This window comes from Mandrillus leucophaeus, unplaced genomic scaffold (genome assembly GCF_000951045.1).
Source record: "Mandrillus leucophaeus isolate KB7577 unplaced genomic scaffold, Mleu.le_1.0 Scaffold946, whole genome shotgun sequence".
Taxonomy (NCBI): domain Eukaryota; kingdom Metazoa; phylum Chordata; class Mammalia; order Primates; family Cercopithecidae; genus Mandrillus; species Mandrillus leucophaeus.
The window spans coordinates 207,284-217,020 of NW_012110319.1; the positions used below are offsets into that span (position 1 = coordinate 207,284).

At 44.2% G+C, this 9,737-nt stretch overlaps 1 pseudogene across 1 annotated transcript; it reads right to left on the minus strand.

The window, feature by feature from the left end:
- Positions 1–1,843: 1,843 nt before the first annotated feature.
- Positions 1,844–3,501, minus strand: LOC105532258 (annotated as a pseudogene). The gene is made up of 2 exons (XR_001004946.1): positions 2,954–3,501; positions 1,844–2,847 (listed from the first exon to the last, which is right to left on the minus strand). The product of XR_001004946.1 is annotated as an actin, cytoplasmic 2-like (transcript).
- Positions 3,502–9,737: the final 6,236 nt, after the last annotated feature.

Sequence of the window (9,737 nt, forward strand, 5' to 3'; positions counted from 1 at the left end):
AAAAAAAAAAAAAAAAAAAAAAGTAAATGCATTTACTGTATGACCCAACAATTCTGTTCCTGGGTACAATAAATCCCAGGGAAGTACACAGATATATAAGGGGCCATATGCAAGGGTGTTCATCACAGCATTAAGCACAAAAAGGGCAAAAACAAAATGTATGTCCCTCCAAATTAGAAGTTTCCAAGGGCAAAAAAAGCACAAGTCTTCTCTCATTAGTTTCCTAGCCTGTGTGCCCAGGTACCCTACAGTGCTGCATTTCAGTTCCAGGGGTGAGAGTTATCAATAGTTATAATTTTTTAAATAATTATAAATGTTTTTAAAGTATCTCTAACATTTGCAACTGTGTTTTTCCAGTTTAAAATTATTTTGAAGGCCAGGCATGGTGGTTCACGCCTGTAATCCCAGCACTTTGGGAGGCTGAGGCAGGTGGATCACTCGAGGTTAGGAGTTCGAGACCAGCCTGACCAACATGATGAAGCCCCGTCTCTACTAAAAATACAAAATTAGCCAGACGTGGTGGTGCACGCCTATAATCCCAGCTACTCAGGAAGCTGAGACAGGAGAATCACTTGAACCCGGGAGCCAGAGGTTGCAGGCAGCCAAGATTGCGCCATTGCACTCTAGCCTGGGCAACAAAAGCAAATAAGTAAAATAAAATTATTTTGAAATTATATTTGAACAGTGTGGTGTTTCACACAGTTCCCTCTTTGAACATCTTGGTCCAGTGCAAGATCTAGTGTGTGGTTCCTACTACCAGAGAGGAGTTGTGAGGGGCTGCAGTATACAGCACTTCTCTGACCTTCTGTGGGAATCATTCGACTTAACCTGATTTTTGCCTTGCTCCTGCTCATCAAGATACTTTGTTGGTGTGCATATGTGTAGTATTTAAACACTTATTAGATTCAATCTGCCTTTTCACAATTTTTTCTGGTAACATGGAAGCTGTATCTTTTATTATTAGAATCAGCATCTATTATTAGGCGCTGCTTTAAAGGAACATAACTGATTTCATTTTCTTAGTTGTTATTTACCCCATTCTTTTATCTTCCCTTCCTCCCTTCCTCTTTCCTTTTTTCTTTCTCTCTGTCCCTCATTCTTTCTTGCTCTCCCTCTCCCCAATTTCTCCTTCTCCCACTCTCTATTATTGGATTTTTTTTTTTAATGGCAGCACTTTTATTTTTCCTTACACAATGACGTGTTGCTGGGGCCTAATGTTCTCACATAACAGTAGAAAACCAAAATTTGTTGTCATCTCTTTAAAGAATTGAGAATTATGTACAAAAAAAACCTTACATAAATTAAAAGGATGAATATATTTACAGGTGTAAATCCAAACCGCTTCCAACTCAAGGCAAGTAACTGTTCTTGCAGGAAAACATCAGCTAAGAAAGGAAACTGGGTCCTATGGCTTGGACTTTCCAACTCGGACAGACCAGAAGGACAGAAACAACTGGTTCAGGAGCCCTTGCCAGCCTCTAGAGAAATCCCAGAACACTCAGCCCTGACACATTAATACCCTGCACATATTGGAGACTGCTGGCCACGCAGACTCACCAAGCCACAGACTTGTCTTCCACAAGCACATTCTTACCTCAGCCACAAAGTGGCCAAGCCACATGTACTAAAGGTTGAAATCAAAGACGTGTACAAGGTATTAAACACATACCAAGGGGAACAGTTAACTTGATTATAACTTGAATAGAAAGTCAAAATCAGCAACAAGTCTACAATGCAGTGCTGATATCAGATACAAGCTTCAAGGACAAATTTCTTTGTGTGTGTGTGGTTTTTTTGTTTGTTTTTGTTTTTTGTTTTTTGTTTTTTTTGAGACAGAGTCTCACCCTGTTCCTGTTGCCCAGGCTGGAGTGCAGCGGTGCAATCTCGGCTCACCACAACCTCCGCCTCCCAGGTTCAAGCGATTCTCCTGCCTCAGCCTCCCCAGTAGCTGGGATTATAGACGAATGCCACCATGCCTGGCTAATTTTTGTATTTTTAGGAGAGACGGGGTTTCACCATGTTGGCCAGGCCGGTCTCAAACTCCTGACCTTGTGATCCACCCGTCTAGGCCTCCCAAAGTGCTGGGATCACAGGCATGGGCCACCACACCTGGCCACAAATTTCTTTTTGAAGGCTTATTCCAGTTTTGTGAGGCTAGCATGAGGTTTATGCATTTGCCAGGGGCAAATTTATACTCCTGAATTAACCCATGCAGCAAATGCTGAACATCTGCTTGCAGTCCATTTAGAGGCATTTGCAGTGGACGATGGAGGGGCCAGACTCGTCATACATAGCTAATTGCTAATCCACATCTGCTAGAAGGTGGACAGTGAGGCCAGGATGGAACCACCGATCTACACCGAGTACTTGTGCTGTGGGGGCATGATGATCTTGATCTTCATGGTGCTGGATGCCAGGGCGGTGATGCCAGGATACATGGTGGTGCTGCCAGACAGCACTGTGTTGGCGTACAGGTCTTTGCGGATGTCCACGTCATACTTCATGATGGAGTTGAAGGTGGTCTTGTGGATGCTGCAGGATTCCATGCCCAAGAAGGAAGGCTGGAACAGTGCCTGCAGACACCAGAACCACTTGTTGCCGATGGTGATGACCTGACCTGGCCGTCAGGCAGCTCATAGCTCTTCTCCAGGGAGGAGGAGGAGGATGTGGCAGTGTCCATCTCCTGCTCGAAGTCCAGGGCGACGTGGCACAGCTTCTCGTTGATGTCGCGCACAATCTCCTGCTTGGCCGTGATGGTGAAGCTCAGTGAGGATCTCCATGAAGTAGTTGGTCAGGTCCCAGCCATCCAGATCCAGACGCAGGATGGCATGGGGGAAGGGCATGGCCCTTGTAGATGGGCACCATGTGGGTGACTCTGTCTCCAGAGTCTATGACAATGCCAGTGATGCGCCCAGAGGCTTAGAGGGACAATACAGCCTGGATGGCCACATACATGGCTGGGGTGTTCAAGGTCTCAAACATGATCTGAGTCATCTTGTCTCTGTTGGCCTTGGGATTTGGGGGGCCTCGGTCAGCAGCACCGGGTGCTTCTCTAGGGCCATGCACAGCTCGTTGTAGAAGGTGTGGTGCCAGATCTTCTCCATGTCGTCTCAGATGGTGATGATGCCATGCTCGATAGGGTACTTCAGGGTCAGGATGTTGCGCTTGCTCTGGGCCTCGAGGCCCATGTAGGAGTCCTTCTGGCCCATGCCCACCATCACCCCCTGGTGCAGGGGGGTGCCTGATGATGGAGATGATGGAGGTGAACACAGCTCCGGGGCCATCCATCCTCAGCAAAGCCAGCTTTGCACATGCCAGAGCCATTGTCAATGACGAGCGTGGCGATCTCTTCTTCCATTGCAACCTGTGGAGGAGCGGGGCGGCAGAGCCATGGGAGGACATGATGTACGGGCTGGTGGCAGCAAGTGAGTGTATTACTGGATTTTGAAGTTAACAATTAGCCAAATACTGATTTTTGATGGAAATTCATTCTGAATTATTTTCTTTAAAAAAAAAAAAGAAAGCATATAACAGGAGAATTACTTAATTAAGTTGATTCCTTGGCTCGGTGGCTATGCCTGTAATCTCAGCACTTTGTGAGGCCGAGGTGGGTGGATCAGTTGAGGCCAGGAGTTTGAGACCAGCCTGGGCAACATGGTGAAACCCCATTTCTATTAAAAATTCAAAAATTAGCCAAGCATGGTGGTGCGTGCCTGTAGTCCCAGCTACCCAGGAGGCTGAGGCATGAGAATTGCTTGAGCCTAGGAGGCAGAGATTGCAGTGAGCCGAGATTGTGCCACTGCACTCCAGCCTGGGCAGCAGAACCAGACCCTGTCTCAAAAACAAAAAATCTGTCTAGGCTGGTCATGGTGGCTCATGCCTGTAATCCCAGCACTTTGGGAGGCTGAGGCAAGTGGCTCACCTGAGGTCAGGAGTTTGAGACCAACCTGGCCAACGTGGTGAAACCCCATCTCTACTAAAAATACAAAAATTAGCTCGGCATGGTGGTATATGCCTATAATCCCAGCTACTCGGTAGGCTGAGGCAGGAGAATGACTTGAACCTGGGAGGCAGAGGTTGCAGTCAGCCTAGATTGCACCACTGTACTCCAGCCTGTGTAATAGAGTGAGACTCTGTCTCAAAAGAAAAGAAAAAAAAAAATCCATACATGAGTGTAAGTAATACTTTGTGAATTTTTAGACTTTTTATTAACCACCGGAGAATATTTATTACACCTGGGTGTTTTTTTTTAAAGAATACTGTTTTTATCCTGAAATATGTAGACCGTTTTGCATATATCAGCCTGTGTCCCTTACATAATTTATTTCATGTAATTTTCATCTTTCTCATGTAAAATAGTTACTATTTAATCTTTCCCATGTAAATCTCAGTTCAGCCACTTAGTGGATCCAAGTCTCCAGGCAGCTGCCTTAGTCTTTCTGTGTCTCAAGTACTTCTAATCCATATTGTAGAGTGAGGTGAATTTATAGATTTCAAGATCTATAAGTTCTATAGATCTATAGATTAATTTATAGATTTCAGGATTATACCTGGGTTTTTAAAAATGTTTCAATGCAATTTATTTTAAAGCACTCTTAATGCATTTAAGTTTTATTTTTAAATGCATTAAAATTTAAATTTTTGAACATTTAAAACATTAATTTTTAACATTTAAAATTAATTTTTCTTTTTGGTAGATACTGGGTCTCTCTATGTTGCCAGAGCTAGTCTTGAACTCCTGGCCTCAAGAAATCCTCCCGCCTCAGCCTCCCAAAGTGCTGGGATAGAGGCACAAGCCACCATGCTTGGCCAAAATTAATTTTTGAGCCCAACATGGTGGCCCACACCTGTAGTCCCAGTTACTCAGGAGGCTGAGGCAAGAGGATTGCTTGAGCCCAGGAGTTTGAGTTTGTGGCGTACAATGATTGTGCCTATGAATAGCCATTGTACTCAAGCCCGGGCAATATAACTAGACCCCATCTCTAAATAATAGTAATTTTTTAGAACCTAACATGTAAATTTAATTTATACAAATATTTATTTTAAAATCTGTATTAGGGTTCTCCAGGGAAACAGAATCAATAGGATATATATGAGAGAGAGAGCTAGAGAGAGAGAAAGACAGACAAACAAAGATTCATTGTAGGGAGTCAACTCACATGATTGTGTAGGTTGACAAGTCCCAATATCTGCAAGGTGAGTTGTCAGGAGGAAGACCCAGGAGTACCAATGGTGTAGTTCCAGTTCAAAGGCTGGCAGACTCAAGACCCAGGAAGAGCTGATGTTTCCACTTAAGTCTAAAGGGAAGAAAACGCTGATATTCTAGTTTGAAGACAGGCAGGAGAATTCAGTCTTACTTCACGGAGGGTAATCCTTTTTGTTCTATTCAGGCCTTCAACTGATTGGGTGAGGCCCACCCACATCAGGGAGAGCAATCTGCTTTACTCAGTCTACCAATTTAAATGTTCCTATGTTCCTATCACCCAGGAACATCCCCAAAGAAACCCCAGAATAATGTTTGACCAAATATCTGGGTACCCCAAGACCAGTCAAGTTGACACATATAATTAACTATCACAAATCCATGCCTTGTGAACTTGGCACCCATATAACACCTCCTTAAACCATATTTAATCGTCAAATGAAGACCATAACAAGGTCATAATTCCATCTAACATGATAAAACTATTCTGCCTACAACCGAAAGCACACTAACCATTTCCCCAGCAAAAGAGGTAGAGTCCTTCACTGATGTTTACTCTTTTCTTTGATATCCTGTAACTTAAATACAATGATGTAAAGTTAACAATTCTTAAATACTATTATTTAAAGCCAATACACCTTATGTTACATGATAAGGGAATAAGAGAGGGAAGAAAACATAAGTATTTGATATATATAAACAAATATATTCATAACAAAATAAGGAGGAAATATGACAATTGCAGCCCTTGTTTCTGTAACTAGTCACATGATAACTGATATTTATAACTACCTTCTTCCGTTACCCATTCCATATTCTGTTTACCTTCAGCAAACAACTCAGCTAGTCATAGTTCTTTACTGGTAGGGTAACCCAAACCTTCATTGCTGTAAAATCTGTTAGTAGTTCTGCCTAGATTGGGTTGTTGTCATTTTCCATTGATCTTAGTCATAAGGGATGGTAACACTAAGAGATTCTCTAGAGGATTTCCTGTATTCTAGAATACTCTTCCTTCCCTCCATTGTGGAGTAGTAGTCCAGTTTCCCCTTGGTAGACAGGATCAATCACTCCAACCAACACCAGAACTCCCTTCTTTGCCTTAAACTCTAGCTCAATGGAATCGTCGTGTCCCCTGGTGGAAGCATTCCTCCCTTTGGAACTGAAACTTCTAGGCTAGCAGACCAAAAGGTCTCTGTAACAGGAGGAGAAATTTTGCTAGTGGGTCACCAGGGTTGATGAGGACCCATTGATTTCCACCCATTGATTCATGGATCTGTGAATCCTGGCTGTGGGAGAAACAACACCATATATTAGATACAGATTCAGAGTATATAGAGACTTCTGGAGAATCTTACCCTAGCCCTGCAAGGTATTGTAACCTAGCTGGCACTGTAACTGAGTCTTCGAAAGTCCATTCCACCATTCTTTCAAGCCAGCTATTTCAGGATGGTGGGGAACATGGTGAGAGCAGTGAATTCCATGAGCATGGGCCCATTGCTGCACTTCTTTGACTGTGAAGTTAGTTCCTTAACCAGAAGCAATGCTGTATGGAATATTATGATGGTGGATAAGGAATTCTGTAAGACCATGGATGGTAGTTTAGGCAGAAGCTTTGTGTGCATGGAAGGCAAACCAGTATCTACAGTGTCTGTTCCAGTAAGGACAAAACATTGCTTCCTTACTGATGGAAGCAATCCAGAGTAATCAACCAGATAGCTGACAGATCTCCCCAGGAATTATGCCATATTGGAAACTCAGGGATAGTCTCTGCTGGTGGTAGATTAGACACTCAGCAGTGGTCATAGGTTGGCTTTCATGAGTGGGAGTGCATGTTGCTGAGCCCATGCATAACCTCCATCCCTGGCACCATGGCCACTTTGTTCATGAACCCATTGGGCAATGAGGGGATAGCTGGGGAAAGAGGCTAACTGGTATTCACAGAAATGATTATTCTGTCCACTTGACTCTTAAAATCCTCCTCTGCTGAGGTCACCTTTGGTGAGGATTCACATGGGACATAAATATCTTCACTTTTTTTGACCCACATAAGGAAGTCTATCCATATACCTTTTCCTCAGATTTCCTTGTCACTAGTTTTCCAACATGTTCCTCCCAAGTCCCTGACCATCTAACCAGACCATTCGTCACACCCCACAAATCAGTATATGATTGCATATCTATCCCTTTCTCCTTCCAAGCAAAGTGAACAACTAGGTGCACTGCTTGGGAGTTCTACCCACTGGGAGGATTTCCTTTCACTGTCCTTCAGGGATGTCCTAGGAAGGGGTGATAGTGCTGCAGCTGTCCACTTTGGGGTGGTGCCTACATACCATGCAGAACCATCTGTAAACCAGGCCCAAGTCTTCTCTTCCTCTGTCAGCTGACTGTTGGGAACTCCCCATGAGGCCACAGGTGCAGACTGGGAGAGAGAAGACTGTGTATCAGGAGTGGAAACCATGAGCATTTGGGCCACTTCTTCATGTAGCTTGTGCCTTCAGGGCCTGCTCAGGCCCCATCATATATTTACCACTTCCATTTGGTGATGGAGCACTGGTGTGCACACCCAACTTTATGGCTTGCTGGGTCAGATAACACCCAGATCATGATGGGCAGCTCAGGTCACATGGTAACTTGGTGGCCTATGGTCAAGTGTTGTTTCTACTAAAACCCAGTAGCAGATCAAGAGCTGTTCTCAGTAGGAGAGTGGTTATCTGCAGGAGATGGCAAGTCTTTGCTCTAAAATCCAAAGGGCCTGAGCTGTGGTTCACCTATGGGGGCCTGCCAAGAGCTCCAAACAACATCCCTAAATGCCACTGTCATTTCAAGCACCACTGTCATTGGATCTGCTGGATCATATGCCTCAAGTGGCAGAGCAGCTTGTAGAGCATCCTGGAGCTGTTGCAGAACCTTCTCTTATTCTGGAGCCCACTCAAAACTAGCAGCTTTTCAGGTCGCTTCATAAATAGGCCAGAGAAACAAAGCCATATGAGTAATATGTTGCCTCCAAAATCCAAGGAGGTCCTACATATTAGTCTGTTTTCACACTGCTAATGAAGACATATCTGAGACTGGGTAATTTATAAAGGAAAGAGATTTAATTGACTCTCAGTTCCACATGGCTGAGGAGGCCTCACAATCGTAGTGGAAGGGGAATGAGGAGCAAAGTCACATCTTACATAGTGGCAGGCAAGAGCTTCTGCAGGGGAACTCCCATTGACAAAATCATCAGATCTCGTGAGACTTATTTGCTACCACAGAACAGTATGGGGGAAACTGCCCCATGATTCAGTTGGCTCCACCTGGCCCCACCCTTGACATGTGGGGATGATTACAATTCAAGGTGAGATTTGGGTGGGGACACAGTCAAACCATATCACCCTACTAGGTGTTGTGCCTCATTTTTTGGTTTTAGGAGGGCCCAGATGCAACAACTTACCCTTCATTTTAGTGGGAATATCTCTGGCCAGGCACAATGGTTCATGCCGGTAATCTTGGCACTTTGGGAGGCCAAGGCAGACAGATCACTTGACCTTAAGAGTTTGAGACCAGCCTGCACAACATACCGAGACTCTGTCTCAAAAAAATTAAAAAATTAGCTGGGCATGGTGGCTCATGCCTGTAATTCCAGCACTTAGGGAGGCCGAGGCAGGCAGATTGCTTGAGGTCAGGAGTTCGAGATCAGCCTGGCTAACATGGTGAAACCCCGTCTCTACTAAAAATACAAAAATTATCTGGGCATGGTGGTACGCACCTGTAGTTCCAGTTACTTGGGAGGCCGAGGCAGGAGAATCACTTGAACCCGAGAGGCAGAGGTTGCAGTGAGCCTAGATTGTGCCACTGTACTCCAGCCTGGGCAACAAGAGTGAGACTCCATCTCAAAAAAAGCAAACAAACAAAAAAAGTCAAATAGAAGGAGTATCTCAATATGCCCGACACCACTGAAGCCCTAGGAATTTCACTGAGGTAGAAGGTCCCTGGAGTTTTTTTCGGATTTATTTTCCACTCTTTGTCATGCAACTATCTTACCAATGTCTAGAGTAGGTACTAGTTCTCACTAAATCCAATCACCATAATCTCATTGATATCATGGACCAGTGTGATATCTCTTGAAAGGGAAAAATGATCAAGATGCCACTGGGTGCAGTGGCTCATGCCTATAATCCCATCACTTTGGGAGGCCAATGCAGGAGGATTGCTTGAGCCCAGGAGTTTAAGACCAGCCTGGGCAATGTATTGAGACCCTGTTTCTACAAAAAAATTTTTAAAAATTAGCCACATGTGGTGATACATGCCTGGGGTTCTAGCTACTTGGGAAGCTAAAGAGGGAAGATTGTTTGAGCGTGGGATGTCGGGGCCGCAGTGTGCTCTGATCATGCCACTGCACTTCAGCCTGGGTAAGAGAATGAGACCCTGTCTCAAAAAAAAAAAAAAAAAAAGATCTGTGAACTAAATTATGACATAGTGTTGGAGAGTTGATGTATCCCTAATGTAGGCAGTGAAGGTGTATTTCTGGCCTTTCCAAATGAAAGCAAAC